At 46.7% G+C, this 12958-nt stretch overlaps 1 pseudogene; it reads right to left on the reverse strand.

The window, feature by feature from the left end:
- Positions 1 to 1346: 1346 nt before the first annotated feature.
- LOC112079105 (transcription activator BRG1-like) lies at positions 1347 to 10194 on the reverse strand (annotated as a pseudogene).
- Between the last annotated feature and the right edge of the window lie 2764 nt (positions 10195 to 12958).

Below are 12958 nucleotides of genomic sequence, written 5' to 3' on the forward strand. Positions count from 1 at the left end.
AGAGAGAATAACGTTGTGTTAGCTAATCCAAGTTTATCATTTTAAAAATGCTAATTGATCATTAGAAACCCGTTTGCAATTATGTTAGCCAGCTGAAAACTGTTCTTCTGATTAAAGAAGCAATAAAACTGGCCTTCTTTAGACTAGTTGAGTATCTGGAGATCACATTGGGCGATTACAGGCTCCATGCAGAACAAAGATCTTCTGAACTCGTCAGTCTATTCTTGTTCTGAGAAATAGGCTATTCCATCAGAAATGCCAAGAAACTGAAGATCTCTATCAACGCTGTGTACTACTCCCTTCACAGAACAGCGCAAACTGTCTCTAACCAAGAATAGAAAGAGGAGTGGGAGGCCCGGGTGCACAACTGAGCAAGAGGACAAGTACATTAGAGGGTCTAGAGACAGTCGCATGTTCTGTTAAGAAAAAAAAAAACTTTAATGGAATGAAAAACATTCCATTAAATCCAGCTACAATAGTCATTTACAACATTAACAATGTCTACACGGTATATCTGATCAATTTGAATTATTTTAAATGGACCAATTTTTCTTTTCTTTCAAAAACAAGAACATTTCTAAGTGACCCCAAACTTTTGACACAGTAGTGTACGTAGCAGTGATTGGCAGCTGGCAGCCCCGCGGGACAGATGAGCGATTAAATGTGGGCTGCAGCCTCCCGAGTGCGCAGCGGTTGCATCCTCAGTGCTGAGGCGTCACTACGCGGGTTGATCCAGCTGTGTCACAACCGGCCGTGACCGCAAGTCCGTGGGCGGCGCACAATTGGCCAAGTGTCGTCCGGTTTAGGGAGGGTTTGGCTGGGGGGCTTTACTTGGCTCATTGCGCTCTGCGACTCCTTGTTACACCTGGTCTGCGGTTGTGAGGCCGGTTGGACGTACTGCCAAAATTTTCTAAAACGCCGTTGGAGGTGGCTATAGTAGAGAAATTAACATTAAATTCTCTGGCAACAGCTCTGGTGGAACTTCCTGCAGTCAGCATGCCAATTGCACACTCCTCAAAACTTGAGACATCTGTGGTATTGTGTTGTGTGACAAACTGCACATTTTCAAGTACCGGCACAATGTGCACCTGTGTAATGATCATGCCGTTTAATCAGCTTCTTGATATGCCACACCTGTCAGGTGGATGGATTATCTTGGCAAAGGAGAAATGCTCCACTAACAGGGATGTAAACTAATTTGTGCAACAAATTAGAGAAATACACTTTCTGGGACCTTTTATTTCTGTTCATGAAACATGGGACCAACACTTTACATGTTCGTTCATCTTTTTGTTCAGTATATATAGCATTTCTCCATTTTTTTCAGCTAACCAAAAAAAACTCACCTTCTCTCCAGTCATAGCGAATGGTGCATTGAACCACTGTTCGAAGGTACTGCAGCTCTTAAAGATGGTGGGCAGGAGAAAGTTGAGCAGGGCCCAGAGCTCAGGCAGCTTGTTCTGGAGCGGTGTCCCAGTTAGGAGCACTCTCCTGGGGGCCAGGTAGTGGGTGTTGAGGACCTGGGTCAGCTTACAGTGGTGGTTCTTCATCCGGTGGCCCTCGTCCACAATCATGTACTTCCACCGGATCTGTGGGGGGAGAGGGAGCAGGGGAGTGATGGAGAGAGAGAGCAAGAGAGAAAGAGGGTTGGGGAGTAGGAGAAGACAGAAAGAGGGTATATAGGTCATCAGTCAAATGGTCATGGTGAGAGTTGTTCAGAATCACGCTGGAGGTAGAGTGTGTGTCTGTGTTACCTTGGCTAGGACCTGTTTATCCTTGATGATGTACTCATAGGTAGTGAGGAGAACGTTGAACTTGCCGCTGCGTAGCTGGGGGATGAAGGCCCTTCTGGCCTGAGGGGAGCCCTACAGAGACAACATGAAGGACAGGAACTTGGACTTAACTTGACATTAATGAATGAATTAAAWTAATAATTACTAGAATGGCGTGACTTTACATTTGTATTCATAATAGGCCTAGTTGTTGTTGTTCTGACTGCAAGTGATRCACTTTGATTTGAATGCTTAATAGACAGGCTTCCACACGGCCGCCCATATGGCTGTATTTCAGGACCCCAAGCAATGAGTGTTTCCATGGTTACCATATAGTTGGCGGAAGGTTAGCTGCTCCAACTCACCTTGTAGGAGACTTTCACTACAGACGGAGCCCACTTGTCAAACTCATACACCCAGTTAGAGAGAGTTCTGTCAATGTGAGAAGAGAGGAAAACAGAGGGCCAAACTTACCTAAGCAAACAAATAGCACTGTACCCATAGCGATAGATACATATATATTACTATTCTATTTCTATTTTARTTATTACTTTTTAATTATGCGACTGTACCAAACCTTACCCACCCCTCTCTCCGGATCATTGTTTCCCTCTCATTAGTACTGTACTCCATCATATCATGTATGACAGTCACGTTAAGTGTACTATGAATACAGTTACAATTAAAGGGACAGTACTCTTCAAAAGTCCCACACCATCAGTTGTGTATATCCAGCTATATACTGTACCTCAACCCCAAATTAATGGAAAAAATAAGCACAGCAATTCCTGGAAAAATGATGTGGAGCTTATGTCTTCCATTCATTTTGGATTGTGGCATACAGCTGAATCTACAAAATGGCCTGTGACACGGACTTACAGTAGCTCAACATACAACCAATGTTGGGGTCTTGAAATTGTGATTGATTTTGGAGTGTAACGTCCCTTTAAAGTTAAATTGTAATTGAAGCCATGGTTCTCCGTGCGTGCAGAGCGGTACAGTACTCACGAGAGCGGTACTATGATGAGGAAAGGTCCGTTGACTCGTTTGTTCTCCATCAGGTACGTGATGAGAGCGATGGTCTGGATGGTCTTTCCTAGTCCCATCTCATCAGCCAGGATACCATTCAGATTGTTGTTGTAGAGAGACACCAGCCACTCCAGACCTTTAATCTGAGGGAGGAGGGAGGGAGGGAAGGGGAGGAGGGAGAAACAGTTTGAGTGGAAAGGCGAGACAAGGAAAGGAAGGGAGAGAGTCAAGGAGAGAAGAGGAGAGAGGAGAGAGAATCAACAGAGGAAGACAAAGGACAATGTCAGCCAGTCAAAATTGTACAGGTTGGTCTGGGTCTCTTCTAATGACTTAAGAAAGGAAATGTCACTTCTCAGGCTTATTCAGCCTCTTGTCAGTGCTGCTTCACCTGGTACTGTTTCAGTTGTCCGTTGATGAGTATAGTGGACTGTTTCTCCACTCTCTCAGTGACAGCATGGGCCACAGCGTAGTAAGACTGGAGTCCCCGAGCGAACGCTGCCTCTGCACTGTTATACTCATCATCCACATCCTGTTTAGCGTGCCTAGGGCAGAACCAGGGAAGAACCATATCAGTGGCTGAATGGCTTTAATGCAATCACTGTAGCACTTTGAGTAAAAATGTTATAATTCAATGTATTATTATTTATTATTACATATTGGCCTGAGCCCTATAAAGTAAGTGTGCTATTTTTAAAAATTCTATAGCTATGAGAGACAAGCATCTTTAGCTGGAAAATTCACTCCACGGTTATCAAAACGTCATGCCAGGGTAAGCCTACATGAAACACAGCCCTTATTTTAAGTGTTTCTAAAATCGAGAAAAGGGAAAAAGGAATGGTGACGATTGAACCATTTCCCTGTTTGACCGCTAGGTTTTATGGGTATGACTCATACTTTGTTACTCTACAGGGACCCAGGTGTAGTGTGCTCACTCTATGATGTGTCGTACGTCCACCTCTGATACTTCTTCACTGTCGGGGTCTTGGGATCTTCTTCTTCTTCTCCTCTAACCCCACTAACCCTGGGAGGACCACTACTGGAGGCACTGCRGGCTGGGGCTCCTCCTCTTCCTCCTGACAGGCCAATGACAGGCCAGGGGCGGGACAACAACAACCTGTCAATCACCACTCAGARAGACTGGTCATAGCTTTGGTACAGAGAGAGTGTGAAATGAATCTAGTCTTTATGACTGTACAACCAAATCCAGTTGATTTGGTTCCTACTTAGCGTTTTCATCCTGTAATCTCTATAATAAGAGTTTAGTCATGGTTGGTTACTATCTTTTATGACCCAACCCACCTCCTCCTCTTCCGATCCACTGTCTTCACTGTCAGAGCGAGGCGCCACCTCGTACCTGGAACAGCAGAAAACATCAGTACTACAACCACAAACATACCTTTACCCCCTCTAAAATATACCCCTAAACACCTAATAGACCCATCTCATCCTCCTCCTCCAGCCTCGTACCCAGGGTTCATCTCCAGCCATGTGTCCAYCTGTCCAGCTTTAGGAGCGTCCGCCCCTGTCAGGATGTTACCACTGTCCACGTGGATCACCTTCACTGGTAGGTCACTCATCTGGGACGTCTCATCTAGAGGCTGGAGGGGGGAGTCAGAAAAACACTGGATGCTGACGTTGAAGGGGAAATATAATATTCTTGGCGTCTACAAATACTGATAATTTCTTTCATTTTACTAGGATCATCATTAGCTGCTGCTAATACATCAGTTACTCTTCCTGGGGTCCAATATGTCTGGTGATAAGAGTCAGAACTTCTCTGGATACTGATACAGATACCTGCTGCTGGGTAATGTAGATACCTGCTGAACCATGACTATTTTTTTAAATATTTTTTTATTTCAACTTTATTTAACCAGGTAGGCCAGTTGAGAACAAGTTCTCATTTACAACGGCGACCTGGCCAAGATAAAGCAAAGCAGTGCGACAAAAAACAACAACACAGAGTTACACATGGGATAAACAAAAGTAAAGTCAATAACACAATAGAAAGATCTATATACAGTGTGTGCAAATGGAGTAAGGAGATAAGGCAATAAATAGGTCAATAGTAGCAAAGTATTTACAATTTAGCAAATTAACACTGGAGTGATAGACATGGAGATGATGATGTGCAAGTAGAAATACTGGTGTGCAAAAGAACAAAAAAGTAAATAAAAACAATATGGGGATGAGGTAGGTAGTTGGATGGGCTATTTACAGATGGGTGCTGTTGTACAGCTGCAGCAATCGGTAAGCTGCTCAGATAGCTGATGCTTAAAGTTAGCGAGGGAGATATAAGTCTCCAATTCAGCAAATTTTTGCAATGGGCTTTAGGGATGACCAGTGAGATATACCTGCTGGAGCGCGTGCTACGGATGGGTGTTGCTATGGTGACCAGTGAGCTGAGATAAGGCAGAGCTTTACCTAGCAAAGACTTATAGATGACCTGGAGCCAGTGGTTTGGCGTGAATATGTAGCGAGGGCAGCCGACGAGGACATACAGGTCGCAGTGGTGGTGGTATATGAGGCTTTGGTGACACCGGATGGCAATGTGATAGACTGCATCCAGTTTGCTGAGTAGAGTGTTGGAGGCTATTTTGTAAATGAACACTGCGAAGTCAAGGATCGGTAGGATAGTCAGTTTTACGAGGGTATGTTTGGAGCATGAGTGAAGGATGCTTTGTTACGAAATAGGAAGCCAATTCTAGATTTAACTTTGGATTGTAGATGCTTAATATGAGTCTGGAAGGAGAGTTTACAGTCCAGCCAGCCACCTATATATTGTAGTTGTTCACATATTCTAAGTCAGAACCGTCCAGAGTAGTGATGCTAGTCGGGCGGGCGGGTGTGGCAGCGGGCAGCGATCGGTTGAAGAGCATGCATTTAGTTTTACTGCATTTATGAGCAGTTGGAGGCCACGGAAGGAGTGTTGTATGGCATTGAAGCTCATCTGGAGGTTAGTTAACACAGTGTCCAAAGAAGGGCCAGATGTATACAGAATGGTGTCATCTGCGTAAGGTGTATCAGAGAATCACCACAGCAAGAGCGACATCGTTGATTATTACAGAGAAAAGAGTCGGCCCGAGAATTGAACCTGTAGTACCCCCATAGACTGTCAGAGGTCCGGACAACAGGCCGTCAGATTTTGACACACTGAATCTATCAGAAAGTAGCTGGTGAACCAGGCGAGGCAGTCATTTGCGAAACCAAGGTTGTTGATCTGCCGATAAGAATACGGTGATTGACAGAGTCGAAAAGCCTTGGCCAGTTGATGAAGACGGCTGCACAGTACTGTCTTTTATTGATGGCGGTTATGATATCGTTTAGTACCTTGAGCGTGGCTGAGGTGCACCCGTGACCAGCTCGGAAACCAGAATGCAACAGCAGAGAAGGTACGGTGGATTCGAAATGGTCAGTGATCTGTTTGTAACTTGGCTTTCGAAGACTTTTGAAAGCAGGGCAGGATGTATATAGTTTCTGTAACAGTTTGGGTCTAGAGTGTCCCCCCCTTTGAAGAGGGTATGACCGCGGCAGCTTTCCATTTTAGGAATCTGGACGATACGAAAGTGGTTGAAAGACTAGTAATAGGGTTGCAACAATGGTGGCGTATAATTTTAGAAAGAGAGGGTCCAGATTGTCTAGCCAGATGATTTGTACAGGTCAGGTTTGCAGCTCTTTCAGAACATCAGCTAAGGAGAAGCTGGGGAGGCTTGGGCAAGTAACTGCGGGGTGCGGAGCTGTTGGCCGGGGTTGGGGTAGCCAGGAGGAAAGCATGGCAGCCGTAGAGAAATGCTTATTGAAATTCTCGTATATCGTGGATTTATCGGTGGTGACAGTGTTTCCTAGCCTCAGTGCAGTGGGCAGCTGGGAGGAGGTGCTCTTATTCTCCATGGACGTTACAGTGTCCAAAACTTTTTGGAGTTAGAGCTACAGGAGGCAAATTTCTGTTTGAAAAAGCTAGCCTTTGCTTTCCTAACTGACTGTGTGTATTGGTTCCTGACTTCCCTGAAAAGTTGCATATCGCGGGGACTATTCGATGCTAGTGCAGTACGCCACAGGATGTTTTTGTGCTGGCAAATACTATGTTATAGAAGTACTGTATAACAACAGGTAACATACTGTAACTAAGTGATGTAACAGTGTACTGTAGATTGGTTATGAAAAAGTATGGACATGTATGCACTCATTACAGTAAGTTGCTCTGGATCGAGCGTCTGCTAAATGACTCAAATGTCCAGTACTTTAGTTTAATATCCCACTCACTTTCCCATCAGGTCCCAGTACAGGAGTCTGACTCAGCGTTCTCCAGCTTCTGTAGGAAAGACATCACACATAGTGTGTTTATCAGCTCACAACCACATCTACACACTGACTCTATCAACTCCCTACAGAGACGAGTGCTGACTACAGCCACAACCACATCTACACACTGACTCTATCAACTCCCTACAGAGACGAGTGCTGACTACAGCACACATCTACACACTGACTCTATCAACTCCCTACAGAGACGAGTGCTGACTACAGCCCACAACCAATCTACACACTGACTCTATAACTCCCTACAGAGACGAGTGCTGACTACAGCCACAACCACATCTAACACACTGACTCTTACTCACTACAAGAGACGAGTGCTGACTACAGCTCACAACACATCTACACACTGACTCTATAACATCCCTACAGAGACGAGTGCTGATACAGCTCAAACACATCTACACACTGACTCTATTCAACTCCCTACAGAGACGAGTGCTGACTACAGCTCACAAACATCTACACACACAATTCCTCAGGAGATCCAGTCGGGTTGAAACCTTGTCTGTCATGTGTCATCTCAAAATCACTATAGGAACATAGCAGTCGTGGACATACCGCCCCTCCCCCTTATGTCCAGACCTGAACCTATTGGATGTGTGTATGTGTCCTTTGTCGCACCTCTCTCTCTCTCTCATACCTTCTTCTTCTTCCTCTTCTTCTTCTTCTCTTTGAGGGCTGTACCAGCTTGTGAGCCGGACACTCAGTGAGGTTGGCACGTACTCATCCGTCTGCTGCAGCAGGTAGGCCAGACGCTTGTCCTTTCTTCTGGTCAATCAGCTTACGGTAGCCTCCTCATCCTCAGCCTGGAGAGAGAGAGGGTGGAGAGAGAGGGTGGAGAGGGAGAGAGGGTGGAGAGGGAGGGAGAAGAGAGGGGGAATGGGGGAGAGGAGAGAGAGGAGGGGAAAGGGAGAAGAGGAGGGAGAGAATGGGGAGATATTCAGACAAAACTCAATTATGTGATAGATGGATGAGTGTGTGTGTGGGAATCAGAGTAGAGAAGTAGTGTAAAGTAATGTGCATTGTAAGATCTGTTTCACATTAGTGTGTGTCTTTGTATACACAGAGTGTGTTGTCTAAGTATGTGAAAGAGTATGAGTGTTTGCACGTGTGTGTCTTTATACACACACAAGTGTGTGAATGAGAATATGTGCTGTCTGTCTATGTATGTAATGGTCCTCACCATCAGCCTCCTCATCCTCTCCTTCTCGATACGCTCGTTCTCCTTCTTCTGCTCACGCTCTGTGTTGGCGTGGTACGTGGCCACGGCCTTGGTGGCTTTCTGGATCTTAGCTGTGATGGAGCGGTGGTACTCCTTAAAGTCTTTGGCGTGGGCCATGATAATGCTCAGATACTCCTGGAGACAGACAAGAGATGAGAGTCAGTATTCAGTTCTGTCCCATAGCAAGCATTTCTAGCTGGCGTGGTGGTACTGCTGCTGCTACTACTACTACTGCTACTATTGCTGCTGCTACTACTACTACTGCTACTACTACTACTGCTGCTACTACTACTGCTGCTACTACTGCTGCTACTACTACTACTGCTGCCACTACTACTAATACTGAGGAAGGCAGTTAACCCACTGGACCCCGGGCGCCAAAGACGTGGACGTCGATGAAGGCAGCCCTCCCGCACCTCTCTGATTCAGAGGGGTGGGTTAAATGCGGAAGACACATTTCAGTTGAAGGCATTCGGTTGTACAACTCACTAGATATCCCCCTTACCCTTTCCTACTGCTACTACTGATTAACGTAATGTACTGTATCTAATAACTTTTGTTTTTATGATGAACAGCGAAAGAGTGCAATATATTACAGTGAGATATACTTCTCCCAAATGTCCTCATTAAGGATTAAAGGAGTTAAAATAATCTAAACTTCAGGAAGGATTTTATCTGACATTGTGCCTTGAAAAGCACTTCACTTCTCACAAATTGTCACGAATCCCGCCGAAGATGGTGCCTCTCCCTGTTCGGGCGGCGCTCGGCGGTCGTCGTCACCGGCCTACTAGCTACCATCGATTATTTTCTTTTTGTTTCTGTTAGTTTGGGCTGATTGGGTGCACCTGTTTTGAGTTTAGTTTTGTGGGTAGGCTATTTAAGGGCAGTAAGCCCGCTGGCTTTTGTGCGGGCTTGTTTCTCTGTTATTTGGTGTTGGATTGTTATGTGGATTTATTATTTGTTCTGGACAGTTTAGTCCTGTGTTTGTGGACTCGTATTTTCATGCGCCCGTGTGTTTAGGGCATGATCGTTTTTTCCCTGTCTACTGGAAAATAAATCCACGTTCTTGAATCACTGCTCTCTGCGCTTGACTCCTCCACCCAGTACTCCTAGCAGCTCTGACACAAATCTGACCACAAATAATCTCCATTGTTTAGAATAGCTGTAGTCTTGAGAGGCAGGTGTAATCCGCCCTTAGGTTTGGGTGTTAGTGTACCTGGTGGTTTCTGTCGACTTTACGCTCCTGTTCGGATTCGTCTGCTGTTTCTCAGTTTCTTCTGTGATGCCGGCGGGGCCTCTTGCGTAGGAACTGGCGCTTGCTCCTCTTGTAGCCTTAGACGGTCCCGAGCTGTCTCCAGAAGCTGTGTCCCTAGCGCATTTTACAGCACCACTACCTCCCTGACGCAGCTGTGGGTGTTGGAGAGGACCGGAGGAATGAGGAAATGTGGATAAAAATGCATTCGTCACCAGATGTGTGGAATACTGGTATGGGAAGAGGGTCTCAACGAGTCCCAACCTGTTTTCAGGACCGTTACAACAGTACAACACAGTTAAAGATTCCCATGAACGGTTTATAGACTTCTGTATGAAGTGATCATGTAAGCCATTATGAAGGGTCATATTAATGACAGTGGCATGTTATGACGTTACCGAAGGATGCTATGCAGTACAACATGTCCTGTGTGGTGATCCGTCCAGGGCGGGCCAGTAGCCTACCGGTTTCTGGAAGTTTGAGCAAGGGCGTGGAGGGCCTTTGAGTTCGTAATGGTGGCCTTGGTCTCAGGTCTCCAGCCAGAGATTCAGGAGGTTCTCCCAACTCAGCTATACGTGAGGTGATACGAAGCCTGCAGTCTGGAGATACCACAAGAGGGACACGAGATAAGAGAGGAGGGAGGAGAGGCAGAGGATAAGGAAGAAAAGAGAGAGAAAAGGAAGTGAGAAGGGAGGATAGGTGTGAGAGAGAGGAGGGATAGTGTGATTGAGAGAGAGAGGGTGGGATAGTGGTGAGAGAGAGAGGGGGATGGTGAGAGAGAGAGGGGGGGATAGTGTGAGAGAGAGGGGGATAGCTGTGGTGAGAGGAGAGGGAATGGTGGAGCAGAGAGGAGGGGCGGGGATAGTGTGAGAGAGAGAGGGGGATAGTGTGAGAGAAGAGAGCGGGGGGATAGTGTGAGAGAGAGGGAATAGTGGGAGAGAGAGAGGGGGCTAGTGTCGAAGAAGAGATGATAGTTGTGAGAGAGAGGGGGGTAGTGTGAGAGACGAGGGCGGGATAGTGTGAGAGAGGAGAGGGGATAAGTGTGAGAGAGAGAGAGTAGGGGATAGTGTGAGAGAGAGAGGGGGATAGTGTGAGAGAGAGGAGGGGGGGATTAGTGTGAGTAGAGAGAGAGGGGGGATCAGTTGAGAGAGGAGAGGTGGGATAGTGTGCAAGAGAGAGAGAGAGGGAGAGTTGTGAGAGACGAGAGGGGGGTAGTGTGAGACGAGGGGGTGGGATAGTGTGAGCAGAGAGAGAAGAGGGGAGGGATATGTGAGAGAGAGGGCGGGGGATAGTGTGAGATACGAGAGCGGCGGATAGTGGGCGTGTGATTGAGAAGAGAGGGGGGAGAGTGTGAGAAGAGAGAGAGGGGATAGTGTGAGAGAGAGGAGAGAGGGGGATAGTGGAAGAGAGGGGGGAATTAGTGTGAGGAGAGGAAGGGGTAGTTGTGAGAGAGGAGGGGGGAGATAGTGTGAGGAGAGAGAGAGGGGGATTAGTGTGAGAGAGAGAGAGGCGGGGAAGGTGAGAGAGAGAGAGGGGGAGATTAGTTGTTGAGGAGAGAGAGGGGGGGGGGATAGTGTTGAGAGAGAGGGGGGATAGTGTGGAGACGAGAGGGGGTGACTGCATTATCATGCCAAGGAGCTGGATGTTATTAGACCCCAGGAAGGAGATTAACGATGAGGAGGGGGGGAGATGGGTATTAGCAGGCAGGCTAATGATATACCTAGTAAAATGAAAGTGAAATTATCGTAGTATTTGTGAGACGCCAAGGAAAAAGATATGGATAGATATTTGGCGCCGCTTCAAATAGCGTGTGCTCAGGCAATCCAGTGTTTTTTCTGATCCCCCCTCCAGCCTCTAGTATTGAGAGAGACGAGAGCGTGCGCCAGGGGATGAGGTAATTAGTGTGGAGACGCTGACCAGTGGAAGGTGGATCGCACGCGGTGGACAGTGGGGGATTTAGTGTGAGAGGAGAGAGGGGGTAACATCCTGACAGGGGCGGGGACGGGCTGATAGCTTAAAGACTGGACGAAGGACGTCGGAGCACTGGCTGGAGATGAACCCTGGGTACGGAGGGGCTGGGATAGGGTGTGAGGAGAGAGGAGGATAGGAGGATGGGGCTAGTTATGGGTGTTTAGGGTGGGATAGATAATTTGGAAGATGGCGGGTAAAGGTGATTGGTCTGTAGTTGGTGTGTGAGTAGATAGTGACTGATGTTTTCTGCTGCTTCCAGGTACGGAAGTGGACCCTCGCGTCTGACAGTGAAAGACAGTGGATCGGAGGAGGGAGGGAGGGAGGGTTGATTAGTGTTGAGGGAGATTGAGGTAATAGAGAAGATAGAGTATTAACGCGAACCTATGAAGTTAAAACTCTGGAATGTTAATAGAGAATTTACAGGATGGAAAACGCTAAAGTAGGAGGACCAAATCAGAGACTGGGATTTGGTCTGGACTAGTGTACAGTATAAAGACCTAGATTCATTCCACACTCTCTGTGCATCTCGTCACAAAGCTGAGAGAGGGGGGGATAATGGGTACCGTAAGTCTGTCTGGACGTGGAGGAATTGACCAGGTTGTGGGTGTGTACCCGCCCCTGGGCCGTGTCACATGTGGAGGCCGTGGTCTAGGAGGGATGAGGTGTCAGAGAGAGAAGGGAAAGCGCCACAGCGCAGCAGTGCCTTGCCAGTAGTGTCCTCCCAGGTTAGTGGAGTGAGGTGGTTGTGAGGAAGATAGAGAGGAGGGAAAGTAAGAATAAGATCCCAGACCCCTAGACGTGAAGAAGTATCAGAGGTGGACGTACGACACATCATGGTGGAGTGAGGCGAGACTCAAGCTTACGAGACGCCATGGAGAGAGGGGGATTTTAGTTGTTGGGGATACCTGGATGAGAAGGCGATGAATCAAGTAATATGAGTCCATACGCGCATTAAAACGCATTATCGGGGTCAGAACAGAGGAGGGAAGAATGGTTTCAATCGTCACGGCGATTTCCTTTTTCCGCATTAGTTTCTCCGATTTTAGAAACACTTCAAAGTAGGGCTGTCTGTTTCATGTAGGCTTACCCATGGCATGACGTTTGATAACCGTTGGAGTTGAATTGTTTCCAGCTAAAAGAGCTTGTCTCTCAAATAAGCTAATAGAATTTTTAAAAAATAGCACCACATTCTTATATAGGGCTTGACAGGAGACCGAAATAATGAATGAGAGAAATAATGAAGATACATGAAATTTTATACGATGTTTGATTACTCCAAGAGGATGGACTAGCGAGATGATTGCGAATTAAAGTGCTCCATTCAGCCAGAGAAGACTAGATGTGGTGTTGCTTCTCCCTGGTTTGCAGTGTAGCCACACATCTCCTCTCCTC

Source organism: Salvelinus sp. IW2-2015, unplaced genomic scaffold (assembly GCF_002910315.2).
Source record: "Salvelinus sp. IW2-2015 unplaced genomic scaffold, ASM291031v2 Un_scaffold6922, whole genome shotgun sequence".
NCBI lineage: Eukaryota > Metazoa > Chordata > Actinopteri > Salmoniformes > Salmonidae > Salvelinus > Salvelinus sp. IW2-2015.